This window comes from Halichoerus grypus, chromosome 8, assembly GCF_964656455.1.
Source record: "Halichoerus grypus chromosome 8, mHalGry1.hap1.1, whole genome shotgun sequence".
Classification (NCBI taxonomy): Eukaryota; Metazoa; Chordata; class Mammalia; order Carnivora; family Phocidae; genus Halichoerus; species Halichoerus grypus.
Window position 1 is genome coordinate 115,108,007 of NC_135719.1, and position 27,660 is coordinate 115,135,666.

General features: G+C 38.0%; 1 pseudogene; it reads left to right on the forward strand.

Annotated features, from left to right (window-relative positions):
• Positions 1-11,684: 11,684 nt before the first annotated feature.
• LOC118520005 (TOX high mobility group box family member 4 pseudogene) lies at positions 11,685-13,888 on the forward strand (annotated as a pseudogene).
• Positions 13,889-27,660: the final 13,772 nt, after the last annotated feature.

Sequence of the window (27,660 nt, forward strand, 5' to 3'; positions counted from 1 at the left end):
AAAAGCAGTAATGTCAGCTTTCTGGCTTTTTAGATTATTAGATCCCTTGCTTAACAATAAAAGTTTCTGCAAATACAGATCTTCACAACTCAGCAAATAAAAACTCCCACTCCACCACATGATAGAGTTTGCAAAAGGAATGGACATCAGCAATATTGGCTTAGGTTCCATTTTGGTAATGATTCATTTTAATACCCTCTGTCTTGCTAAATTATTACACTACTTTTATTTGCTCACGATGTCCTAACCAGCAAGAAAGCTATTAACATGATATTCATGCATGTTCCTTTCTCTAGATACTCTATTTTCTGTTCCCCTTCACTGGAGGTAACAGCTTAAAAATGAATATTAGATCATTATACTTTCATCTATGTATAATTGTAATCCCTTTAATCTGGACCAGGAAAACCTGTTCTCTAGTTGAGCTATGAGCAGAGAGAAATTTCTAGGTTTCTCAGTCCTGAAGCTTGGCGTAACAGTAGAGAATTGGGCTAAGCTGATTTCCAGAGGGAATGTGAGGATAAATCATATTGTGGCCAGCATTATCCATTATCCTGAGGCTCACTGGTAGATCAGACAGAACTATTGTTCTCATAGGGAGTTTCAGAAAGAAACATTTATAGTAAAAGTTCTGATCCCACGAAGATCATTTATATATTACTATTTGTAAGAAATACGTGTGGGCGTTGGTATGTGTGTGTGTGTGACTGGCTGTTATGCACCAGAAAGTACTCATTTGACCTAAATTATTTTCAGTTATGTGAAAGGGCATAAGAGATGCTAATTTGAGCTACTAGGGATATTCTACAAGCAGGGTGGTACCAAGGCCAGTGGTTGAGAGAGTTCTTTCCTGGTGCAGCATTAAAGGGATGCTTTGACTTTAAAGAATTGAAAAGAATAATAAAACCAAATAAAAAGGAGTCTGCATTTTATTAGCACCATTAATTGGGAACTCCTAAAACATCGATGATAAACATATGTCTCATGAAGTGTTTTTGTTCATCTAAGTTCTAAATATATTCAACATTATTGTTGAGTTTTAATTAAAGATATATAAATAATATATATTATAATTGTTTTTATTTGTTTACAAGTCAAAACAGTAAAACAAAGTATGAACTGTGAGGTATATTTTTCTTTGGTAAGTGCAAGTTTTAGTTCATAGGTAAACTGGCTTACTGAATTTGAATAATTATTTTCAATTAATTTTTATCTTTCATTTTTAATTATTTGTTATAAAACTAAAGAAAGAATCTGGAAATAATTATTTTTGATTATTACATCATTATTATCATAAATATTTTTGCCCTACAGAGGAAGAAGGTGTTAAAAATATATATATATGGTCTCTCTAGGGATCAAATACTGACTAAAGTAAGCAAGATTCTGAGACTGTGGTGTTTACAGGGTGTCAGACAGTCACTCCAGAGATAGAAAATTGAACCAGCTTGGAAAGAGCCCTCAGAGGCATAGATGTGATCAGTTCTGGATATGCCAATGAGAAAGTTATCATGTTTAATAGTTAGCCTGTCCCAAAGGATCAATAATTTGATTTCTTAAAAACTAATCTCAACAATTTCTTAAAAAGATCCAAGATTTCTTAAAAAAATAATCTTCACTCACTGCATTTCAGTGTGGGGAACAAAGCAGAACTAGCCCACCCCAAGTAGTCCTGGCTAGCATTCTGGATTGAGGGCTGTTTGCATGGCTGCTTTGTGAGGACCATCTAGTGTGGTTCAAGGATACTCGGAAGCCCAGAGAAGAAGGTGAAGAGCTGCCTACTCACCCAAACCCTTGCTGGAATGCTGATTGAGTGGAACTGAGGAATCCAAATGGGTTATGCCCTCTGTCATCTTCATCTCCATCCCTTTCATCTCCATCTCAGCTTGATGTCTTTCCTTTTCTTTTCTTTTCTTTTTTTTTTTCTGGAACAGAATATATACTTAGTCACTAATAAGAACTAATCTTTGAAAAACAACTGTGTTCTTTTATTAAAAATTAATTATCAGCCTTGAATGAGGGTATAAAATGCTGGGCATTCCTGCCACACAAAGAATATAAAAATAGAGCAAATATAAGATTCAGGAGTTTTTCAGTTTGTTTTTGATGTTGCTTTATTTCATGATAAGGAATCTGTAAATGTAGCCACTGTTGGTTGCCTCATAGATAAGCATGGCTACTAGGATAATCCCAAAGCATTTCATTTTATATTTACACATACATTTGTGTATAGGAGTGTGTGATATTCTAGGAAAAAACAAAGTACAAATGGGAGTCACAATCATCGTTGAATAGAGCAAAACTTTGGTTTATTTTGATCCTTTCTTTCATTTTCTGTGCTTCTCGGCTCCATGTTTCTATACATGAGTAGAAGAAGTAGAGAGATGATAAAAGGGCTTCTTAAAAAGGATCTTTTCTCATGTACCATTCAAGGTTCAGAAAGTGTCTCAGGTCTTGGTTATTGACTTAGTGTTTATAGCAAATGCCATCCTTTAACCTTCATTTTTTACTAATCAAACAAATCAATAGGAGGTAAAGAAGTACCTCACCAAAGGTGAAATAGCACACTCCTGGTGGATAATATGCCATGGAGATCATATTTACAGATGTTAAAAACACAGCAAGGAGAATGACACTTTCTACCCACAGTCTAGCACATTTTTTAATAGTCGCTATTTTTAGAGTAATGTCTTTCTCTCGATGACAATGGAAAGAGTTTTACATATTAATCTGTCTTTAGACCAAATTTGAATAAATAATTCAACTGTAAGTTTGTTCAGGTTTCAACCTTGTCACATTTAATCATCACAAGAGCAAATATTATGAGAGAAAATTTGAGGTTACTTAAATTTTTTTCACTTAGAAAATGTGTTTCCCTGTGTATTTTCTTGCATTTCTCTCATTTTTTCTTATCTCTTGACATTACACCAGCTCAAAAGGAGATGCATCCTACCAAATTACATAGGATTCCTTATGCAACGCTAGTGTCCAATTAATAGTAAGGGCATTCCCATGCCAAAAGGACACTTGCGGAGTTCACAGTTTACCATCCATTGCTTTCCCCTGAGCAAGTTGAACCGATCCTGCACTTTGCTCCTCCTTTTTTCTCTCCTTGTCTGACCTCAGATACCTTCTGCCGCTTTCCTAATATATATACATAAAATATGCTTATTTTTGAAGCCCTCTGGTATTTCACAGCTGCCTCTTATTCCTCACTCTAGTTTCTCCTTGTTGAAGACTTGTTATTTCAAGGTATTATATCCTAAACTATTAGATTTTAATAATAACTTGCATAGACTGAGTGCAAATATCACTAGTACAACTAATATCCAAAGATACTTCATGTCTTGCAAAGCAGAGAAAACAAACCTGTCTAAATAACACTAGGTATTCAAAATGGAAAATGGAAAGTTTCTTTAAAGCAAGAAGTGAACCCAGGTAATTAGTGCTATTTTATGTACAATTTGTTGAATATTTATGAATATCCTTGAAGAGGAGATAATAAATAATCTTAATTAGAGAAGTTATATAAGACTCTGAAGTTAGACTGCCAGGGTCAAATTTGACTCTATCATTGTACTAACTAGGCAACCTCGAACAAGTGACTTATCATCTCTGTGCCTTAGTTTTCTCTTCTATAAAAGTAGGATTATAGGGTTGTTGTAAGCATTAAATTGGTTAATATTTGTAAAGCACTGAAAATAGCACCAGGCATATATAGAAATATGGCTCTGATATAGTGTGAGTCTTACTCTCATAAAGTCAGTAGGTATAGAGATAGCGAAGGAGAAGTTACTACTTCTTTCAGTGAGGATCATGGTCATTATCACAGAGGAATGGACCCAGAACAATTAGAATGAGAGAACATCAGGGCTTATAAGACCAATTATATTCTAATACTTCATATAAGAGAAAATGGGAGTTGGTTCAGAGTAATAGCCATGGGATCAAATTAGGGGCAGCATCAAGACATGGTGAAGAATCTGCAGAATGTGGCAATTGGCTGAATATGTGAAGTGAGATAGCAAGAGGAATTAGCAGTAACAAGATAGTGGCCTCAGCATCTGGGAGAATGAGTATCTCTTAAGTACACAAAGCACTATGGGGTTTTGGACTGGGTAATGAGATGCTTGGAAATTTGTCAGCAGATAGCAGAACCATTACAATAGCCTGGAGTTTGAGGTCAGGGATACATGATTGGGAGGAGAATGCCAAGATCAAAGCAGGGATATAGGCAGGTGACCAAATCCAGGACTCAGATTTAAGGAATGAGAAAGTAGAAAGAAGGAAAGTCCTCATCTGGGAAAACTAACTAGAACACAAGGTCAGGGAAGAATCTTAGGTGACCTCCATCTGTCTCCCAAGGCATGAGATTAGAGCCTTCCAAATCTCTCTTGCCAAAAGCCAAGATGTATCCTAGATGCTAGGAAGTCATCATCATAATGTAGGAGTTCAACTAAGAAGGAAAGAAGAATGAAGAGAGAATAGAAGTTTGCCACCTTAAAGTCCTGGAGAGGAACTGAAGAACATGAAGAGAAGGATGTTTCTGCATTTTTTTTTTTTTTTTGATGATCCAATTAGAGGAGTCCCAAGTGCAAATGGAGAGAGAGAAACAAAATTATCAGTCACAACTTATAAACAACTCCTTTGAAGCATGCAAAGGTCATCGATGAAGAAAGTACCTGGAAATTCACAGAATAAAATAGCTAGGAAAGGGCTCAGAACATACTCAGATGTCTCATACAGATACACAGAGATTTGATAAATTGAACTTAGGTCTTTGAGCTTAAGAAGAAATATAGTAACATACACACACATATATTACTAAGACATGGCAACAAATCTATAGCTGTGGAAAACTACATCCTGCTCAAAATAAGCATAAGTTTTTCCTTGTTTGGTTTGATTTGGTTTGGCTTAGTTTTCAGAAGGGATATAAAAGATGTTCTCTGTTAAGAAGGCATACATTTCTGTGTATTGACATGAATTTCTACATGGAAACTAAGCCTCTGGCTGATGGTAGGAGAGAGGATATGAAGAGGAGGAGGAGCTTCTGGGAAAACCAAAGACGTACTTTGCTTACTTAACAGTCATTACTGGGCACAGTTCTGTTCAAGAGGCCGCACGGGTAGCCAACTGAGCAGACAGAAGGTAGAGTATGACCTTACTTCTTGGCCTTGAGTAAGCATATCAGACTTGTGGTGGTAAGCAGTTGTGTGGTCAATAAAGCCTACATCTTCGAGCTTCCTAATGGCCTCATTGCTCATTAAGGTGTAAGGAATATTTAACAACAGACTGTTTTGGTTGCAGCCTGACTTCTTCAACATAAATATTGAGAATATAGATCTGAATAAGAGATACCAGTAACTCTCAACCACAAAAGTATATATGTAATTTATCTGATGCAAAATTATAGTGGACAATGGTTTCAACCACAAATCAAAGATCAGTGTCGCATGGGTGCCGTGTGGTGAGGCCTGCCCCTCAGTATTGATCGATCCTCTGAGCCACAGCCCCACACACAGATGATAATTACCATCAGTCATGCTGGCAAAGAAAGGGCTACAGCATCTCTCTTCCACATGTCAACTTGCAGCAAGACACTGTCATTTAGGATAAATCCATATTTTCAGCTCTGCAGTTCAGTCTTAACTATTTATAGGTAAATAAGAATTACAAAGTCACATTTTAAAAATGGAGTCTATTGTACTTATAAATGTATTTAACAGTGAATTGTAACCATGATATTTATTTGAAAATAAAAGAATATAGTTTTTACAATATTCTGTAATTCTGATAAAACATTTCCCAAAGGAGTCATGTTACTAGAGTGCATATATGTGTGTCTGTCTATAGATAGCACTCTTAAAATTTCTGGAATAAATCAGATAAAAATATAAAACATTGCTGAAACAATTTAAAGTCTTTAAGCAAACTACATGAACTTCCCACCAATATAAATAAATACCAACACAAATTTTCTGTTTTTAGAAAATTATATTTCTCCAGTGTCTTAGAAAGTGTGTTTAAATTACCCAGATTCCAACTGTGTCATGCACTCAATGAAAGAGAAATTCTTTATATTTTTGTGTCTCCCACACCCAGCATTGCCTGTACAGAGTAAAGGACCAATAAACATTTATTGGTTGATGAATTAAAAATAACAGAACATGAAATGAAACAGAATGAAAAATGAAACAGAACACTGCTAGATTATCATCCACCTTTTATTGAAAATATTTAATAACTGTCAAGCATATAAAAACTTCAAAGGATTACCACAAGCCTCCCTTTGTAAACAATGGTGTTACAGCATGAATCATTAAAAACAAAACAAAGCTGTGTGTATACCCAGGTTCTCTAGTAAAATTTTCCTGCGAAGTCTTGCAAAAAAATCTCTCAGTATAAAACAGCCTTTCAACAACACGTTCGTTCACCTTTCATAGCACACAGAAACGAATAGACTAATCTCAAATGTTTCTCTTGCCTCTGCTGTCAGATTCAGCCACTTAAACCTTCTTCCTTTCCTTCCCTTCAGTACCAATTGTTTTTTTCCCCGAGTTGTATTTGAACAAATAGGATAAATAACCTTGCCTCTACTTTTTCACTATCTTTTTACCTCTTAACCCTTTGCAGTCTGTCTGCCATTACTTCTCTTCTGAATCTACTATCTCAAAGGTTCTACTTTCCAAATCTAGTGGCAATTCCTCTTATGACCCTAGAAACCAAGCTGCCATCTCCCTATGGACTCTAGCCCATTGCATTTCTTCTGTTGTCGTTCTTCCTCTGTCTTCTTTGCTGACTCATTTTCTTCTTGACCCCTACAACCATTATGAGAACACCTGACAAATAATGATGGTGATCTCTACAATGATGACTAGTGAAAATTCCTTACCACAAGCTAGGTACTAGTATCCAATCATTTTATCTTCATAACAACTCAATGAGGCATGTACCCATGATAAAACCGAGACACACTGAGCTTAATTAACTTGTTGACACCATTAGTAACTGACCAATGAGGAGTTGGCTTTATAAATACCCATAAACCTGGTCTGGATTATCATTTCCAGCCCCTTTCAGATAATCTCACTTGTAAAGTTTTTAATTTAGTTTATCAAAAAAGGAACTTTTTATATTTACACACACAGTCCTTGACAAGTTTCTCTTCCTGATTTTGATGTAATAGTGATGCAATTATTTTAGTCACCAAGTCCAAAACCTTTGACTCCAAAGGCCCTCTCATCCAGGTCCTATTCACTTTTCATCTGTACATTCCTATTAGAGTAAGTATTGGCTCATTTTCTTTGCCTCCATTTTTCATTGCTTCTGATTCCCTTTACACACGTAGTGAGATTCAGTGTCCTATAATACAACTTTAATCATGTCGCTCTCTTGCTTGCACCTTCAGTGGCTCACCATTTTCTTAATAGATTCAGAACACATTTGCCATTTAGTAAAGCATGTAAGGCCCTCCTTCTTCTAGCCTCCTTAAGCTTTCTGTCTTCCTCTCTAATATATGCATGAGGTGGTCAAGCCATTCCCCTCAATTCATGCTATCATTTTCCATACGGACCTCTGTTTATGCCTTATCTTTCTGCACTCTCCCCCAGTGCTTCAACACCATATCCATTGGAGTTCTAACCGCTGGATTCCAGGGCCACCTTCTTCTCTTGAACTCCAAACATACTTCATAGCTCTTTTATAGCACTTACTATATCATGCCTTAAATAATGGCTACTTATTTTAAACTCCCCCAATAAAAAATGGTAAGAGTACCTTATTGTTGCTGCCCTAGCAGAATCATGCTTAGTATTTCACAAATAATAGATTTTGAATAAATATGTTTGAGATTCAGGGATAGATTTATGTGGAGCTTGGTTAAAATTTTATCTGCAGACTAACAGCTAATTTAGTGAAGACCTTTCCTTTAGCACAGCTCTGTAAACCCATTAAGTGAATTAACTATGTGTCTTGCACCCTGAGGAAAAGGATGGTTTTACCAAGTAGTTTCTTAATTGAAGCATTCAGTTATTTCACATACTACTTTGGAATATTAAGAATAAAACAGCATCATAAAAATTTTACTAGGAATCTGTATTGGAAATCATCTCCCAAAATTCATTCTGCTACTTCTATTTAGCAAAGGTAACCCGGTATATTTGGCCAGCCATATTGCCACCCTGCTAAAACTCAACATGTCCCAGTCATTCTTACAACTATAGTAGGATCTATAACTAAGTCTTGACCCATGAAAGGTAATCAGAAGTATTTTTTTTTTTAGTATTTCTTGAAGTCTCCTTAAAAGTTTTGAGGCATTTGGAATGCAGATGAAATGGATGGGGCTCCAGTAGTGAGCAGAAATAGAAAAAAAAAGATTTTTAAAGGCACAAAATATTGATTTGTTGCCCACCTCTCTATTTAGAAATAAGATGATTATGAACATTCTAAGATAAAACTTGATGTGTTAATTGTTTTCAAGATGGTTATCTATAAATGCACAACTACAAAACAATATAATAGGAGTGCACATTTGGAATTAACACAAAGAGTTGCCAGTTATCTTGAAGCAATTTGCAATAGAGAAATAGGACAACCAGAGAGGTGGGTTTTTTCCAACATTAATGAGAGATTTTCAAGAGATCTTAATGAGAGAGTTTCAAGTAGTATAAAATAATGCCCAATGCAGATTACTGTCATATTCTTAACAGTATTTCATGTTCAACCTATACTCACAACTATATTTAGCTTACTATTACTTATCAAAATCCATCGCTATAAGAAATAGACTACAACTTTAAGTCTTTTTATATATTAGATGTCATCATGTCTTATCCATTATAAATTACCTTGAAATCTAATAGTATTTAAACTGAGGCAACTTGGAGTCTTTTTTTTTTAAGATTTTTATTTATTTATTTTTGAGAGAGAGAGCATGTGCATGCAGCACGCAGCAGTGGGGGTCATTTGGGGCAGAGGGAGAAGCAGACTCCCTGCTGAGCAGGGAGCCAGGTGTGGGGCTCAATCAGAGGACCCTCGGATCTGACCCAAACAGAAGGCAGATGCTTAACTGACTGAGCCACCCAAGGGTCCCCAGTTTGGAGTCTTTTAAATTCATTTTCTTGAGGAAAAAATAACTTTATAGTAAAATGACCTTCCTCTGAAAAAGAAAGAAAGGTCATATTTTTAATTTTTTCAAGGATGTGACTATGAAAAATCAGGGGACCTTTATCCAAATGTAATCACTAAAGCTCACCTGTGTTCATTGTATCAAACTCTTTTTTGTGCAATTCTAACTATGGAATCTGAAAATGCTCCTGTAAAACTTGTTGTCATGACAACAAAATCCCCTAAGAAATGATGCAACTCCGCCTGTGAGGGAAGCATTCATGACATGATTTAACAGAGAGATGCTTCAACCACCCACTACAACCCCATTTTTCAGCTTGTCTATTGTTTGCTTATATTTTTTAACACTTAACAAAATTTCCACCGTACATAGCTCTTATAAATATGCTTAAAGTAGCTGTTGTGTTTGTCTTTACTACTGTTATTTATAGTGAGTAGGAAAGTACTGTACTTATAGTGAGTGACTAAAATTTGTCAAGCCTTAGAAATTATTTAGAAATATTTTTCTTGATCACTCATCTTTGATTTGGTTTGAAGAAGCTCCTTTAAACATCTTCTAATAGATTTCTCTATAAGGAAATGTTTGATAACTCGGGCAAGGTGAATTTGTGAAAAAGTATAGACTTATTGTTTAACAAAAATGAGAAAATAAAAAGTGAAAAAGTAAAAATAATAATTTTAAATAAAGCATATTTGTTTTGTCTTAAAAATAAATAACTTCAAAACCAGTGCCAAAGAAACTTCTTGCCCTTTGACTTGCTTTTTAAATCTTAGAATCTAAACTGTAAAATGGGATTAAAATTCTAATAAATTTCAAAATGTAAAATATGAGTGATTTGGGGGAAAAGTAAGAAAAAAACTAAGAAAAGCTTTGGTCTGTAGCTTTCTTATCCAATGTGTCATACTACTTTCATAATTTTCTTCTTAAATAAGAAGAGGTCTTTCTCATTGTGCTTATAAACGATCTCTTCAGTCCCTTCTTGCACCTTATCAAGAATTTGAGGGGCACCTGGGCGGCTCAGTCGGTTAAGCACCCAACTGTTGATTTCAGCTGCTTAGGTCAGGATCTCTGGGTCATGAGATTGAGCCCTGCTTCGGGCTCTGCACTCATCAGGAATTCTGCTTGAGATTCTCCCTCCTGCCGTTCTCTCTCTCAAATAAATAAATAAATCTTTTTTTTTAAAGAGTTTGATACAAGAGTTTGATAACCTAGCTGTACCCTTTGATTTTCCAAGTTAGACTCCTCATCGTTTCCCTGAAGAGGGCTTAACCACCCAGTGTCTTCTTTCATCTCTGTTTTAGCCAGTGCTACAAGGCAAGAAAAGGAATAAAAGGCATATAGATCAGAAAGAAAGAAGTAAAACTATCCCTATTTGCAGATGATATTATAGTCAACATAGAAAACCCCAAGAACACTACAAAAACACTCCTAGAACTAGTAAGTTCAACAAGGTCACATAACACAAGATAAACATACAAAAATAAGTTATATTTCTGTATAATGGCAACACACTTGAGGAAACCAAATTAAGAATGTAATACTACTTTGGAAAAATGTCTGTTCATGTCCAAATGGCCAACAGACACACGAAAAAGTGCTCAACGTCACTCAGCATCAGGGAAATCCAAATCAAAACCTCAATGAGATATCACTTCACACCAGTCAGAATGACTAAAATTAACAAGTCAGGAAATGACAGATGTTGGCGAAGATGCGGAGAAAGGGGAACCCTCCTACACTGTTGGTGGGAATGCAAGCTGGTGCAGCCACTCTGGAAAACAGTATGGAGGTTCCTCAAAAAGTTGAAAATAGAGCTACCCTACAACCCAGCAATTGCACTACTGGGTATTTACCCCAAAGATACAAATGTAGTGATCTGAACGGGTATGTACACCCCAATGTTTATAGCAGCAATGTCCACAATAGCCAAATTATGGAAGGAGCCAAGATGTCCATCAACGGATGAATGGATAAAGAAGATGTGGTATATATATATATATATATATATGGTATCCATATATACCATGGAATATTATGCAGCCATTAAAAAAAAGAAATCTTGCCATTTGCAACGACATGGTTGGAGCTAGAGGGTGTTATGCTAAGCGAAATAAGTCAATCAGAGAAAGACATGTATCATATGGTCTCTGATATGAGGAATTCTTAATCTCAGGAAACAAACTGAGGGTTGCTGGAGTTGTGGGGGGTGGGAGGGATGGTGTGGCTGGGTGATAGACATCGGGGAGGGTATGTGCTATGGTGAGCGCTGTGAATTGTGTAAGACTGTTGAATCATAGACCTGTACCACTGAAACAAATAATACATTATATGTTTAAAAAAAAGAAAAGAAAAGAAAATAGTAGGAAGGGAAAAATGAAGGGGGGGAATCGGAGGGGGAGATGAACCATGAGAGACTATGGACTCTGAGAAACAAACTGAGGGTTCTAGAGGGGAGGGAGGTGGGGGGATGGGTTAGCCTGGTGATGGTTATTAAAGAGGGCACGTATTGAATGGAGCAGTGGGTGTTATACACAAACAATGAATCATGGAGCACTACATCAAAAACTAATGATGTATGGGGTGGGGGCAGTGGGAGCGATGAGGGAACTGAGATGGTGGTAGCCGTTGTATGAAGATGGAGTTTCCCGGAGGAAATGACAATTACCTGACGATCACAGGGCCCTCGCACCCCTTCCTGTCAGGGGCCGAGACATTCCATACACCAAGCTTGGGAGATGAGGAATTTGAAGTCCCACCTATCTCCTTGGATTCTGATCCTTCACTGGCTGTCTCAGATGTGGTTGGCCACTTTGATGACCTGGCAGACCCTTTCTCCTCTCAGGATGGCAGCTTTTCAGCCCAATATGGGGTCCAGACATTGGACATGCCTGTGGGCATGACCCATGGCTTGATGGAGCAGGGCGGCGGGCTCCTGAGTGGGGGCTTGACCATGGACTTGGACCATTCTATAGGAACTCAGTATAGTGCCAACCCACCTGTTACAATTGATGTACCAATGACAGACATGACATCTGGCTTGATGGGGCATAGCCAGTTGACCACCATTGATCAGTCAGAACTGAGTTCTCAACTTGGTTTGAGCTTAGGGGGTGGCACCATCCTGCCACCTGACCAGTCACCTGAGGATTGTCTTTCAACCACCCCTTCACCTACTAGTTCACTTCATGAGGATGGTGTTGAAGATTTCCAGAGGCAACTTCCCAGCCAGAAGACAGTTGTGGTAGAAGCAAGAAAAAAGCAGAAGGCCCCAAAGAAGAGAAAAAAGAAAGGTCCTAATGAACCTCAGAAGCCAGTTTCAGCATATGCTTTATTCTTCCGTGATACACAGGCTGCCATTAAGGGACAGAATCCCAATGCCACTTTTGGGGAGGTTTCAAAAATTGTGGCCTCCATGTGGGATAGTCTTGGAGAGGAGCAAAACCAGGTGTATAAGAGGAAAACTGAAGCTGCCAAGAAAGAGTATTTGAAGCCTCTGGCTGCATATAAAGACAATCAAGAGTGTCAGGCCACTGTGGAAATAGTAGAATTGGATCCAGTGCCACCGTCACAGACACCTTCTCCACCTCCTATGGCTACTGTTGACCCAGCATCTCCAGCACCAGCCTCAACAGAGCCCCCTGCCCTGTCCCCTTCCATTGTTGTTGACTCCACTCTTTCCTCCTTTGTGGCAAACCAGGCATCTTCTGGGGCTGGGAGTCAGCCCAATATCACCAAGTTGATTATTACCAAACAGATGTTGCCCTCTTCTATTACTATGTCTCAAGGAGGGATGGTTACCATTATCCCAGCCACAGTGGTGACCTCCTGGGGGATCCAACTAGGCCAAACCAGTACAGCCACTATCCCACCCAGTCAACAAGCCCAAATTGTCACTCACTCAGTGTTGCAGGCAGCGGCAGCAGCTGCTGCTTCTATGCACCTGCCTCCACCCCGAATACAACCCCCTCCACTGCAACAGATGCCTCAGCCCCCCACTCAGCAGCAAGTGACCATTCTGCAGCAGCCTCTCCCACTGCAGGCCATGCAACAGCCTCCACCTCAGAAAGTTCGGATCAGTTTACAGCAACAGCCACCTCCTCTGCAGATCAAGATTGTGCCTCCACCCACTCTGAAAATGCAGACGCCCTTAGTCCCACCAGCTGTGGAAAGTAGTCCTGGGTGGCCTATGAACAATAGCCCTGAGGCCCACACGGTGGAGGAAACCTCTCCTGAGACAATCTGTGAGACAATCACAGATGTAGTTCCTGAGGTTGAGTCTCCTTCTCAAATGGATGTTGAATTGGTGAGTGGGTCTCCTGTGACACTCTCACCCCAGCCTCGACGTGTGAGACCCGGTTGTGAGAACCCTCCTGTTGTGAGTAAGGACTGGGACAATGAATACCGCAGCAATGAATGTGTGGTGAAGCACTGCAGGGATGTCTTCTTGGCCTGGGTGGCCTCTAGAAATTCAAACACTGTGGTGTTTGTGAAGTAGTCCTTCCTGTTCTCCAAGCCAGTCAAGACTTACCTGCTGGGAACATGTCTAAGAGCCTCTTTTTAAAAAACAAGTTGGGCTTCTGGTAGTGCCTGATCTCAACCCATGATGGTCCTTCGTGCTTCTCCCCTTTTCTGTCTCTTCATCAGGGGCCATACTATGGAGCAAGGCCATTGAGTTGGCTGTAATCTGGAATTGCTTTTTACTTTCAAGTACAAGCAGAGATACACGTGATAATAGCAGAGAAAAGGGTAAAGGGAATATGAACAAGCAGAACATAGGGGTGGTGATGGTGGGGGTTTGTTTGAGGAAACTCGGTATAATTGTCATAGGACATGCCTAAACAATTATTAAAATGATGGGAGAATACTCAGCTTTGAGCCTAGGCTAAAACACTGTGTGCATCCATTTTAAAGGGGATAAAAATTTGCATTAAAGGTTATCTCTTAAACAGGAACGATTGCTTTGAGAACAAAAGTTTTCAACAGAACAGGCACCCTGGGCTGTAGGGAAAATACTATCACCTGGGAGTTTCTTATTTATTTCTCTTTACAAATAATGTTATTTCTGTAATTCTTGATCCTCCCTCTTGCACTTATCACAGTTTATGAGTGTAAAAGGCAGAAGTCTATATCCTTAATATAAGAGGTTTTACCAAAGTAAAAAAAAAAAAAAAAAAACTAATGATGTATGTATGGTGATTAACATAACATAATAAAATAAAATAAAATAATAAAAATGTAATACTACCTGTAATCACTATGTGTACATCATATATCTTCAGTACAACTTATACTTATATCCTGAAAATGACAAAATGCTAATTAAATGTATCTTAAAGGGGCACCTGAGTGGCTCAGTCATTAAGCATCTGCCTTTGGCTCAGGTCATGGTACCAGGGTCCTGGGATCGAGCTCCACATCGGGCTCCCTGCTCAGCGGGAAGCCTGCTCCTCCCTCTCCCACTCCCCCTGCTTGTGTTCCCTCTCTCTCTCTCTGTCAAATAAATTAATAAAATCTTTAAAAAAAATGTATTTTAAAAATCTCTAAATAAATAGAGAGATAGATTATAGTCATAGATTGGAAGATTCAACATAATAAGGATGTTAATTCTCCCCAAATTTATACACAGGTTTAATGCAATTTCTATCAAAATCTCAATGAGATTTTCTATAGGTAGATATAGGCAAAATTATTCTAAAATTTATATGGAAAAGCAAAGGAACTAATACAGCTATGAGTAATTTTAAAAAATAAGAGGGGTGCCTGGGTGGCTCAGTCTGCTAAGCATCTAACTTTTGATCTCAGCTCAGGTCTTGATCTCAGGGTCATGAGTTCAAGCCCTGCATTGGGCTCCATGCTGGACATGGAGCTTACTTAAAAAAAAAAAAAAAAAAAGAATTAATTGGGAGGAATTATTCTACCCAATTTCAAGACTTGTTATATCGCTCCAATAATCAAGATCATATGGTATTGTAGAGCAACAGACAACAGACACATAAATAAATGGAACAGATTTGTATGACCAGCTGATTTTTTCAAAGATGCAGATATAATTCAGTGGAGGAAGAATACCCTTTTCCGCAAATGGTTCTGGAACAATTGAACATCTATAGATAAGAAAGTAATTGTCAACCTGTCTCATACCTTCTACAAAAACTAATTCATCGACCTATAGAGTTAAGGTGTAAAACACAAAAATCTGAAACTTTTAGAAGATAGAAGAAAATCTTCAGAACCTGGAATTTCATGAGTAGCTTTTAGATATAATTTGAAAAGCATTATCTATTTTTTAAAAAGTCTCTAAATTGGACTTAATCACAATTAAATACTTTCACCTTACAAAAGACGCCATTAAGAGGATGTCCATACATGTTATGGATTGGGAGAAAATCTTTGCAGACCACACATCCTCCAAAGGACTCATATTTAGAGAATATAACTATTCATGTCTTTTGCCCATTTTTTGACTTGATTATTTGTTTTTTGGGTGTTAAGTGTGTGAAGTTCTTCATAGATCTTGAATATCAGCCCTTTGTCTGTAGTGTCATTTGCAAATATCTTCTCCCATTCTGTGTGTTGCCTCTTTGTTTTGTTGACTATTTCCTTTGCTGTGCAGAAGCTTTTTATCTTGATGAAGTCCCAAAGTTCATTTTCGCTTTTGTTTCCCTTGCCTTTGGGGACGTGTCTTGAAAGAAGTTGCTGTGGCCGATGTCGAAGAGGTTACTGCCTATGTTCTCCTCTAGGATTTTGATGGATTCCTATCTCACATTGAGCTCTTTCATCCATTTTGAGCTTATTTTTGTGTATGGTGTAGGAGAATGGTCAAGTTTCATTCTTCTGTACATACAAATGGCTAACAGACACATGAAAAAATGTTCATCATCATTAGCCATCAGGGAAATTCAAATCAAAACCACATTGAGATACCACCTTACACAAGTTAGAATGGAAAAATTGACAAGGCAAGAAACAACAAATGTTGGAGAGGTTGTGGAGAAAGGGGAACCCTCTTACACTGTTGGTGGGAATGCAAGTTGGTACAGCCACTTTGGAAAACAGTGTGGAGGTGCCTCAAAAAATTAAAAATAGAGCTACCCTATGACCCAGCAATTGCACTACTGGGTATTTACCCCAAAGACACAGATGTAATGAAAAAAGGGCCATATGCACCCCAATGTTCATAGCAGCAATGTCCACAATAGCCAAACTGTGGAAAGAGCCAAGATGCCCTTCAATAGACGAATGGATAAAGATGTGGTCCATATATACAATGGAATATTACTCAGCCATCAGAAAGGATGAATACCCAACATTTGCATCAACATGGATAGGACTGGAGGAGATTATGCTAAGTGAAATAAGTCAAGCAGAGAAAGTCAATTATCATATGGTTTCACTTATTTGTGGAACATAAGGAAGAGCATGGAGGACATTAGGAGAAGGAAGGGAAAAATGAAGGGGGGGAAATAGGAGGAGGAGATGAACTATGAAAGACTATGGACTCCAAGAAACAAACTGAGGGTTTTAGAGGGGAATGGGGGGTGGGGGGCTGTGTTAGCCTGGTGATGGGTATTAAGGAGGGCACGTATTGCAATGAGCACTGGGTGTTATATGCAAACAATAAATCATGGAACACTACATCAAAAACTAATGATGTACTGTATGGTGGCTAACATAACATAATAAAATTTTTAAAAAGAGCATATAAGTAATTCTCAGAACTCAACATTAAAAAAACAACTTCAATAAAATAAATGACAAATACAGCAATTTCCCTGGAAATGATATACTGATGACAAATGAGCACATGAAAACATGTTCAACATCACTGGCCATTAGGGAAGTGCAAATTAAGCCCATCGTGAGATATCATTATACACCTATTAGATTAGCTCAAGAGAAAACAGTGACAATACCAAATGCTGGCAAGGATTCAGAGACACTGGATCTTGCATGCATTGCTAGTAGGAATGTCAAATCATACAGTCAGTCTGAAAAACATTTTGTCAGTTTCTTAAAATATTAAACATACTTTACTATATGATTCAGCAATTTGTACTCTTGAACGTTTATCTCAAACAAATGAAACTAATGTTCCCACAAAAGCCTGTACACAATTATTCACAGCAGCCTTATTTGTAATAGCCTACAACTGGAAGCAACTAAAATGCCCCTTAATGGTGAAACAAACTGTTTCATAGTTTGTTCATATCATGTAACACTCTACAGAAATAAAAAGGGATAGCTATTAATGCACACAATGACTTGGATGGTTCTCAAGGGCATTATGCTGGATAAAAGATTTTCATTTTTTCATGCTAGGTGAATTTATTCACAAGACATTTTAAAATAAAAGTATAGGGATGGAAAACAAAGTAGCAGTTGCCAGCAACTGGGGATAGTCTGGGATGGCAGGGAAGAGGATATGACTAGAAGGAAGCAGCACAGGGGAGATCTTTGTAGTCATGGGATAGTTCTGTATTTTGATTGCAGTGGTGGCTACAAAACTACCCCAGAGATAAGATGACTTAGAAATATAAACACAGACTGTGCCAATGTCCAATTCCTAGTTTGGATATAGGATTATAATTAGGTAAGATGTAACCATTAGGGGAAGCTGCGTGAAGGATACACAGGACCTCTCTGTAATACCTTACAACTGCCCGTGACTCTGTAATTATTACAAAACAAAATGTTTAATGTAAAAAATATTAGTATTGGAAAATGTTAAAATTTTAATGTGCAGTTTGAATTAAAAAGGTGTCAATAGCCTTTGCAGCCCTTTTCCTGAAAGGGTCACATTAAAGGATGGTGAATTTCATTTACTAAAAGACAATAAAGATAGGCAGGGAGGTGTCATCTGCAATATTTATGAACCTCTAGAATAGCACAGCAGTCCCAGAAGTCAAGTCAAAAATAAAATAGTACACCTTTATTTCTATAGGTTACACGTTTTCTTTTTTTTTTTTTAAGATTTATTTATTTATTTGAGAGAGAGAGAAAGTTGGTGGGGGGAGGGCCGAGGGGGAGGGAGAGAGAGTCTCCAGCAGACTCCCCACTAAGGGAGGAGCCTGATGCCCTGAGATATGACCTGAGCTGAAATCAAGAGTTGGACTCTCAACCGACTGAGCAGCCCAGGCGCCCCCTATAGATTACACATTTTTAATTTAATTTCTATCCAATAAAATAACATGGTTTCCATAAACTTAGAATCTTAAACCAATGAATAATAGACTCTGGAAAAAACTTAGACAGTATGATAAATTAATACACCTATGCTCAGAAAAATTAATGTGACAGGTCTAGAGGATTGTATACATCTTTCTAACAACCTTGGGTCCCTTAAACTGGGGTAGGGTGGGCTCCTGACCATGAGCCACATCACTGGGACTCAGGAGCAGTGGCTTCCCCCTGCTTCTGCTCGCAGCCCTATATCCCTGGGAGTATAAACTGGGCCTTATCACTGGCACTTCCATTTGGAAGTTTCAGGATGATTCTATTGACAATCAGGGTTTTCTCTCTTTCCCCACCCCATTCCTCCCACCTGTATTCAATCCCTTGTGTTATTTGTTTAACTCTCTGCCTCCTACCCTGAATTCTAAGCTCCTTTGAAAGTAAGCTTTCTTCCTGATTTACCTCTCTAACCCTTCCTTTCTAGGCATTGTAGTTATACAACCAATCTCACGTATGTTTGTAAGATAAATCACATTTGAGTAATTACAGGAGAATTAAAGTGGCACAGTTAGGTATTGGTAATTCTGTATTTTTTATAATGTGTTAGCACCATTCCAGAATATATAACACTGGTTTCTTCATTTTAACTATATTGCATGAAAAGGAATAAATTTAAAGAAGCCTGAAAATACTGAGCTAGAAGGTAGTCTCCGGATATTCATTCAACATTTCACAAAGTTAACAACAATGTTAAGATAACATTCAGTGTTTGTTTAGTCAACAAATAATTACTGAATGTATTCCATATGCATGGCTCTCTGCGGGGTCCTGAAGAAACAAGGGTATCCAGGAGATGTGCTCTTAGCCTTCACAGAATCAGGTCACAGAATCAGTCCAATGGGAATGGGATTTATTTTTGTAAATTAGTGGGAGCCTAGTCTGTACTTTATGAGGACAGAGCGAATATATTTGGAAGCAACACAGTCTGGGGTCCCGGAATTGTGAAGCACTTTTTAATAGGCATTTTTTTCAAAGCTTCACTGTGGCTTGAGATGTGGCAGGGAAGAGTGAGCCAAAAGACTTGGTTTGGAGCAATCCTGAGTCTCTCTAACTGCAAGCAAGTCTGTTCTGCTCAGAATTGTTCAGCCTCATTCTCATTAGGTTAATCTGGAAAAATGAACTGTAGCTGACTAGTCAAAAGAAAAGATCTTTCCCTCATGGCTTTTCAGGAATGAGTTTGCAATACAAACCAACAAAGGTAAACTGGTAAATTCTATATTACAGCATTTCTTAAGCTTGTGAACCAAACTGTGATTTTTCTAAAAAGAATATTGTTATAGCATTGCTATATAGCCATGTCTCCTGTTTCACAGAACAAGAAGAATCTTTTTATTTTAGTTTAACTGAAAACAAATAAACAACAACAACAAAAACCCACAACAATAAAAAGCACAGGCCTCCAAACAGGAGTTTTGCAAATTTGAAGGTGGTGTATGTAGTGACCAACAAGTAGGGTGGTTTGTGGTATGCATGTCTTAAAAAAAAAGCACAGGCTGCTGAAGAAATTAGTGAATAGAGCAACTCATTGACTTTGCCACAAAATAAAGGATTTGACAGAGAGAGTGTGAAAAATAAAGGAGTTGGCCCACACACTAAGTTGCTTGGATTGCAAGGAACACATTTTCCCTGGATAAACATGTTTCATTTTTTTAGTAGAATTGATTTTTAGGGCAGTTTTAGATTCACAGTAAAATTGAGCAGTGTAGAGATTTCCCATTACCCCTTGCCATCACACACACAGAGCCTCTTCCATTATCAATATCCCCCATCTGAGTGGTACATTTATTTCAATTGATAAACCTACATTCACACATCATTATCACCCAAAGTCCATAGTTGATATTAGAGTTTATTCTTGGTGTTGTGCTTTCTGTGGGTGTAGAAAAATATATAATGACACATCTCCATCATTACAGTATCATACAGAGTAATTGCATTGCCCTAAAAATTCTCTTAGCTCCACCTTTTCATCTCTTGCTCCCCATGGGCCCCTGACAACTACAGAGCTTTTTACTGTGTCATAGTTTTGCTTCTTCCAGAATCACATAGTTGGAATCATACAGTAGGTAGCCTAGTCAGTTTGGCTTCTTTTAATTAGTAACATGCATCTAAGTTTCCTTTTTCTAAGTCTTTTCTTGGCAGATAGCTCATCGCTTTTTATTTCTCAATAATATTCCATTGTCTGGACCATTTCATCTTTAATTCTTAAGGTGGTTCACCTTTGACGTTTCTTATAGTTTAAACTAGAGTTCATTCAGATAAATTCCCTCTGAATTCCTTTTCAAAATCAGCTCTTGAGATAAGTAAGATTTTTTGAGATTAAAAATGTTTGGCATCACAATTGTCCAGCACCTATTAGCTGCATTTAGGAGATAGTCTACATGGGTCCAGACATAGCACTAAGGTAGCTTTATAACTTCAAGTTAATACCTTTCCAAAGTATTAGTGTCTCTTATCTCCTCATCAACCCACTGAAATATCTGAATAGGGACTCTTAGAGTCCCAATTAATTGTCATTTCATGGAGCTGGAAAATAGTGTCACCAAAAGGCAAAGTGAAGGTAAGAGATTTGAATGTTTTCTTAATGCAATACATTTAAATAGACATTTCACCAAAGAAGATGTAGGAAGGCCACTTTAAAGATGCTTAACTTCATTAGTCATTAGGGAAATGCACATTTAAATCACAAAGAGATACCACTTAGACCCATTAAAATGGCTATGATCAAAAACACTGAAAATACTAGGTATTGGCAAGGAAGTGGAGAAACTGGACCAGTATATACATTGCTGGTAGGAATGTAAAATGGTACAGTAACTATGGAAACAGTTTGGTATTTTCTTTAAGAAGTTAAACATACACCCACCAGATGACCCAGTAATTCCACTCCAGGGCATCTACCCCCAACAAGTGAATATCTGTGTCCACACAAAGACTTGTATGCAAATGTTTAGAGTAGCATTATTTATAATAACCAACAACCAAAAAAAATGGAACAATCCAAATGTCCATAAACTGGTGAATGGATAAACAAAATGGGCTATAACTGTGCATTGAAATACAACCCAGCAGTAAAAATGAACTACTGATACATGCAACAACATGGATTAACCTCAAAAACATTTGTCAGTGAAATAAGTTAGACACAAAAACCTACATATTGTATGATTCTATTTAAATAAAATTTCTAGTAAAGGCAAATCTATAGAAACAGCACAGTGTTGCTTAGGGCTTGGGTTGGTTGTGAGAAGTGACTGTAAATGGGCATCAGAAACATTTTCAGGATTCTGGAAATGTTTTATATCTGGATCATAGTGATGAATGTGAAACTATATAAATTTACTAAAAGTCATTGAATTGTATACTTATAATGAGTGAATTTTATGCTATTTAAACTGCACTTCAAAAGGTTATTTGTAAGAGGCAATAAAGGTTCTACAATAAAAGCTTCTCCAATAGATCTGCACCTGGCAGCAATGTTCCAATAGCAGACAGAACTTATTTGTAAACAAATTGTAAATCACTAGCAGGGGTAAGGGAAGCAAAATTGCTGGACTCAAGAAATATTCTAGGAATCACTCATTCACAAAATTTTCACACATTTTTTGCCAACATTTATTCTCTCCCCTATAATTTAAGCTATAATGTACTGAGTACTAACAAAATAGGCTAATTTGTAATTTGAGAGATACTTAAAAGAGTCTTTTGACTGGTGAAAAAACTCTTCTTTCAAAATGAAGTTAGGAATTTATCATTTTTTTTAATTTACAAATTTCACCTGAAAGAAACCACTATAAATATATGAAAACCTAAATATCAAGTGAAAGATGAAAGTATTTTGTAAGGGTTATACTGAGCTGAAAGTTATACCATTGGACTGAGTATTGCCATTTCATCATGGTAGAATATGATTCTTCTCTGTTCAGACAGATGGGTGTAGAGATTATATACAGACTGAAAGGGTTAAAAACTTTGGATCAGCCACACCCTTGCCTCCAGCCTCTGTTGTGGTGCTTAGAACTATTTTTAGGAATGTTCTCAAAGGCTGCTTTCCAAATATCCAACTTCTGACCCTATTACAGGTCAAACTATTCATATTATGGTTTTTATAATTTGAAAAGCACACATCATATGGTCTAAACCAGTGTTTCTTAGTAAAAAGGTTATGATCACCGAATACCATGTGAGTATTATGTGTGTGTCAGGGGCAGGGGTTCCCCACACATCCAACAACTCTCCAACATCAGCTGGGTATCCTACAATTCAACTCATTTCCAACACTGTCTACCTAGAGACTGCATGAGATTCCACATCTTAAGGGTTGTCTCACAAGACTGCTCTCCACTTTAAGTGCCAATTGACAGGCTGTAAATCAGAAGTTCCCTTGACCTCCTCCTTGGATTTAATTAATTTGCCAGAGTGGCCCACAGAACTCAGAGAAACATTTACTTTCTAGATGACTCTTTATTTATTTATTTTTTAAAGGATATAACTTAGAAACAGTCAGATGGAATAGATGCATAGGGCAGGGGAGTAGAATTTCTGTTCCCTCTCCACGCTTGTCACTCTCCCCAAGTTCACTAACACAGAAGCTCTCCAAACCCAGTCCTTTTGAGTTTTTATGGAAGCTTTATTACCTCCGCATGATTGATTAAGTCATTGGCCATTGTGATACAACTCAATCTCCAGCCCCTCTCCTCTCCCTAGAGGTTGGGGGTGAGACTAAACACATGGTTGATTCCACTGGTAAACAACCCCCATCCTTAGGTGTGTTCCAAAAGTCACCTCATTAACATAATAAAAGACATCCATTGCTCTCATCACTTAAAAAATTCCAAGAGTTTTAGAACCTGTGTGCCAGAAATGGGTACAAAAGCCAAATATACATTTTTATTATAAATCACAATATCACACTCAACCTCAACACTATGGATATATTGGGTTGGATAATTCTTTATTGTGGGAGTTATCCTGTGTAATGCAGGATGTTTAGCAGCATTCTTGGTCTCTACCTAGTAAGTACCCATAGTGATTCTGCCCCAGTTGGACAGCCAAAAATGTCCCCAGAAATTGACAAAATTCCCCTGGGAGTAAAATTGCCCTTCGTGGAGAACCAGTGGTCTAAATGATCAGTCCAGGGTGCCTGGGTGGCTCAGTCGTTAAGTGGCTACCTTCGGCTCAGGTCCTCACATCGGGCTCCCTGCTCAGCAGGGAGTCTGCTTCTCCTTCTCCGTCTCCCCCTGCTGGTGTTCACTCTCTCGCTGTGTCTCTCTCTGTCAAATAAATAAAATCTTTAAAAAAAAATGATCAGTCCAAACTCTAGAGTAGTCGAAGGATTGCATAAGAACTTTGAAAAAGTATAATTTCTCTCACCATTGAGTTGTCCAGATGAGTCTGATTAGTTGATACCTAGAAAATGCAAAGTGAGTGAGTTGGAAAGTGAAAACATTTGCAAGAAGAAAAGTATCATTACTATCATTACTCCAGTTTTCTTGCATCAACAAACTCCAACATCTAGAACAGTGAATGAGAGAAATGAGTTTGTTCTAAGCATTCCAACTGGATAAAAAGGGACTGATTTTTACTACATGGCTGACCCCCATCTATGCTAAACAATTTGCCTTTATTACAAAATATTAGCAGCATTATGTTAAAAGAAAAAAATCCAAAATTTATACTAAATCAAATTTTATCACCACATTTGACTACAAAGTCCCACAGATTGTCATTTAATTAAACCATCAAAGTAAGAAGAGACATAATGTGCTTACTTTTGATGAATAGTATTAGTTGACAGACATTACAATTTTCTTCAATAAAGTGAATTAATATTTTGTTTTAGCTGCATCCCATTCACCTTGTTGGCAAGGGAGGGATCCACCATTCTAAATAGTACAAGACAGTTAAATGTACAACACCAAACACTGAACAAATGAAATAGAGAGCAATCTACTAGTCACATATACTCACCACCTGGAGGAGAAGGACGTTGCATACTGTGCAGGTCTACACTGAAGTTACATTCAGGAACAGAACAAACAGGGGCTGAAGTCTTCATAGTAGCAAGAGGATAAGGCTCTCACATGAGGATATGATTGGCTTGTTTGAAAAAACTCATGGGCTGTCAGGGAAGTAGAAGTTAGGTTGAAGACTGGGTGGAATGCAGCTGTTCTGGCTCATGGAGAACTAGCCAGGTGGGGGGAAGATTTTCCTGCTAGGGATGGGGTGGGATAGGGGAGTGTTATACATGTAGCAAGAACAGAGGAACTCATGATTACGTCTTTGGGGCCCTGTGAGGCACAAAGATATCAAGGCAGCACTCGGAATTTTAGGCCTTATAATTCACATTCTCAGACAGTTAGAAGTGATTTGTGATGTCTTAGTCATCTTGAATGCAAAGATAACACCAAATGGTAGGCATATCTTTCCCACATGAGTTAGCTGTGTTAAAGCTTTTTAAAACAGAAGTGAGTCTTAAAAGAATAGATCTGAACAACTCTAAGCATTCTTTTAAGACTTTGACGCCACTGTACTGGGCACGGCACATACCTCTAAACACCACAAGGAGCTAGAAAGGAAGAAGAAATCACAGCCCTTTCCTTCAAGTGGCTCATGTCTGCATCACCAGAGTGTCCTGTACTGACCTCGGTGCTCCTGTGGGGCTTTCCACATAGATCGCTGTGCAAAGGAGAAACTAAGGTGATGCCATGAATTGCAGTATTTCATATTTGTGAATAGACAGACCATACATGAAGGTGAATCTTAGTGTTTCTCCTGCTTAAAGACCAGCACAAGACCAAACTCTGAAATTCTGTGCTCAGATGATAACTTTATGTGAAGACCTTGAACCACTAAAGAGTCCTCCCCCAAATAATTTTAATATGTTTTATTTCTACAAATGCTAATATGAAAACCAGGTATCTAATGCATGTCTGAGAGCCACTCTGAGGCAAACAAAACATGATTTGGAGTCAGAAATCTGGATTTGAAAACTTTCTCTGAGATCATAGCTATGTGAGCTTAGAAAAGGCTTTTAGTTACCCAGAGCCTGTGGCCTTGTCTCTCTCTGGGGCTATTGGGAGCAAGAACTCTATCTGACAAACAGATAATTCTACTTACCTATCTATTCATCCATCCATCCATCCATCCATCCATCTATCCATATACAACATACAAAATAGTAAGAAGAGAACTTGGTTCTATATCAAAATCAATTCAAGTATAACAATAACAACAGCAGCAAAAACATAACAGTTAGAGTTCTATAAAAAGTACAGACATCCTGTCAGGGTTTAGAAGAGAGGCTTGATGGGGATAATAAAGTTGTTAGTATTGAACTTTGGTCTTGTGTTATGTTTAGCATAAACACTTTAAATTGTCAACTCCAGCATTATTTTCTCACTTGTATCTAAATAAGTTGGGTGAAAGTCTTAAACTAACTCTTACATCTAGGAAACTCTTTATTGCTTAAACACTAACTTTGAGAATTTATCTTGTAGCTCTAAATCATAAATCAGGAAGAACTCTGAAACAGAACTTAATTCCTAATCTGTGTGACAGAAATCTCACAAGATATTGATAAGTAACTCTGAAAGTGAAAAATTCAAATAGTACAAATAGTACTGCTTTCTTGAGAATTTCAGATTAATGAAGCTAGGGCTATATTTATGATGTGGCCTACATGTTAATGATTTCTTTAAAAATATTTTATTTCTAGAAGTGGGGTGAGGCACAGGACTGGGTATATGTAGTGTCTGTGCTTGCATAGGGAAATAAAAACACTTCAGCTGCTAACCACACCTGAACACACTATAATCATGTCCAATTTTCTCTATATGTAAGTGAGAAAAATTTGGAACCTCACTAGAAGCTGGGCGTCAATGTATGTTATTAATATTTATGACCCCTTCTCAATAGGTTCTGGAATCTATTCTTGACTCCTGGAAAATCAATGGCAAATACAAAGAACCTCAAGTTTTGTATAACCCATTATGTTTTTCAAAGAACTTTCACTTCTCTCTCTTGATCTGGTCCCAACCTGCTTTGGGCTACACAGAGAATCAAGTCCCCACTAGCACAAGGAAGGATGAGGAGAGAGGCTCCTGGCAGCTCCACCAGCACAGAGGTATCTTATTTGCTGCTTATGTGCTGAAAGGCAAAACCCCTCCCTGACCTTCCGCCTCTAAGACTACCTTTCAGAGGGCTCAGTAGTCATTGCCGGATGACTTGTTTAGTCCTCCCTTTTTTCCTTAGGCAGGCAGTGAACCACAAAGTCAGCAGCTTCAGGTCACCTGCAGAATGTTTCTTCTCCTCCCTCTGCTTTGAGGCCAGTGGAAAACTACACGGAACAGAAGAGAAGGCTATGTGTGCAGCAGTAGAAGAACCAGGACTCTGAAAAATCTGTTCCCTTCTCTCCTTGCCTGAGTTGTTAAGATCCGGGGCGGGGGGGGGGGTTGGGGGCGGCGGCTGTTAAGAGTGGAGGCCATGGAAATTTAAAGAAGGCCTGAGAGAGCTGAAATTCTTCCCTCTGTAAACCTGGATATTGTTCCTGGAATTCCTGCCAGTCAATAAACTAAATAGCTCGAATGTCACTGATATGAAGAATTTCAACAGAATCATGTAGGTTTTAGAACAGGATGTTCACAGTTTTGGAAGACAACCGTAAGGTCCACACTTTGGGTGCCACTGGATTTGGTCACTGTGGTCACCATATCATACAATGAAGCAGTATCTGTTAACAGGTTGAATGACTCTAGGTGAGAAGATGTTAGCACTTCTCCACCCACCACTGACCAGATTGGACATTGTTATTTGTAAACCATGATTATAGACATTTATTTTGCCTTTTCACGGGAATAGCCCCAGTAGATTTTAAGAACCGAGAAGACTGTCCTCCCCAAACATGTGTACACACACACAAAGACTTAAGCTTGGTCACTAGAAGACAGTAGAATCAGATGAGATGGAAAGCAGTGTTTGATGCACCCACATGGGCTCACAGGAAAGAAGAGACCCAGAAGTTGCAGTTTCTGTTCTTCACATAGTGATCTGGGGTGGTCAGCCTCCCGCCAGTCTTTTTTCAGTCTTCTCAACCTCTGACCCAGTTGTGCAGCTTTAGCCAGAGACAACAAACTGATGATGTATTTAGTTCTTATTCTAAAACTCTTAGGTGTACAAGGTATCATGATCGTAAACACTGAATAACAACCTTCATATCACATGAAGTGTACACCTTTTATGAGATACCATTTTTAGGTTCAAAAAAACTGAAATGAAGGACACACATCTTTATGTAAATA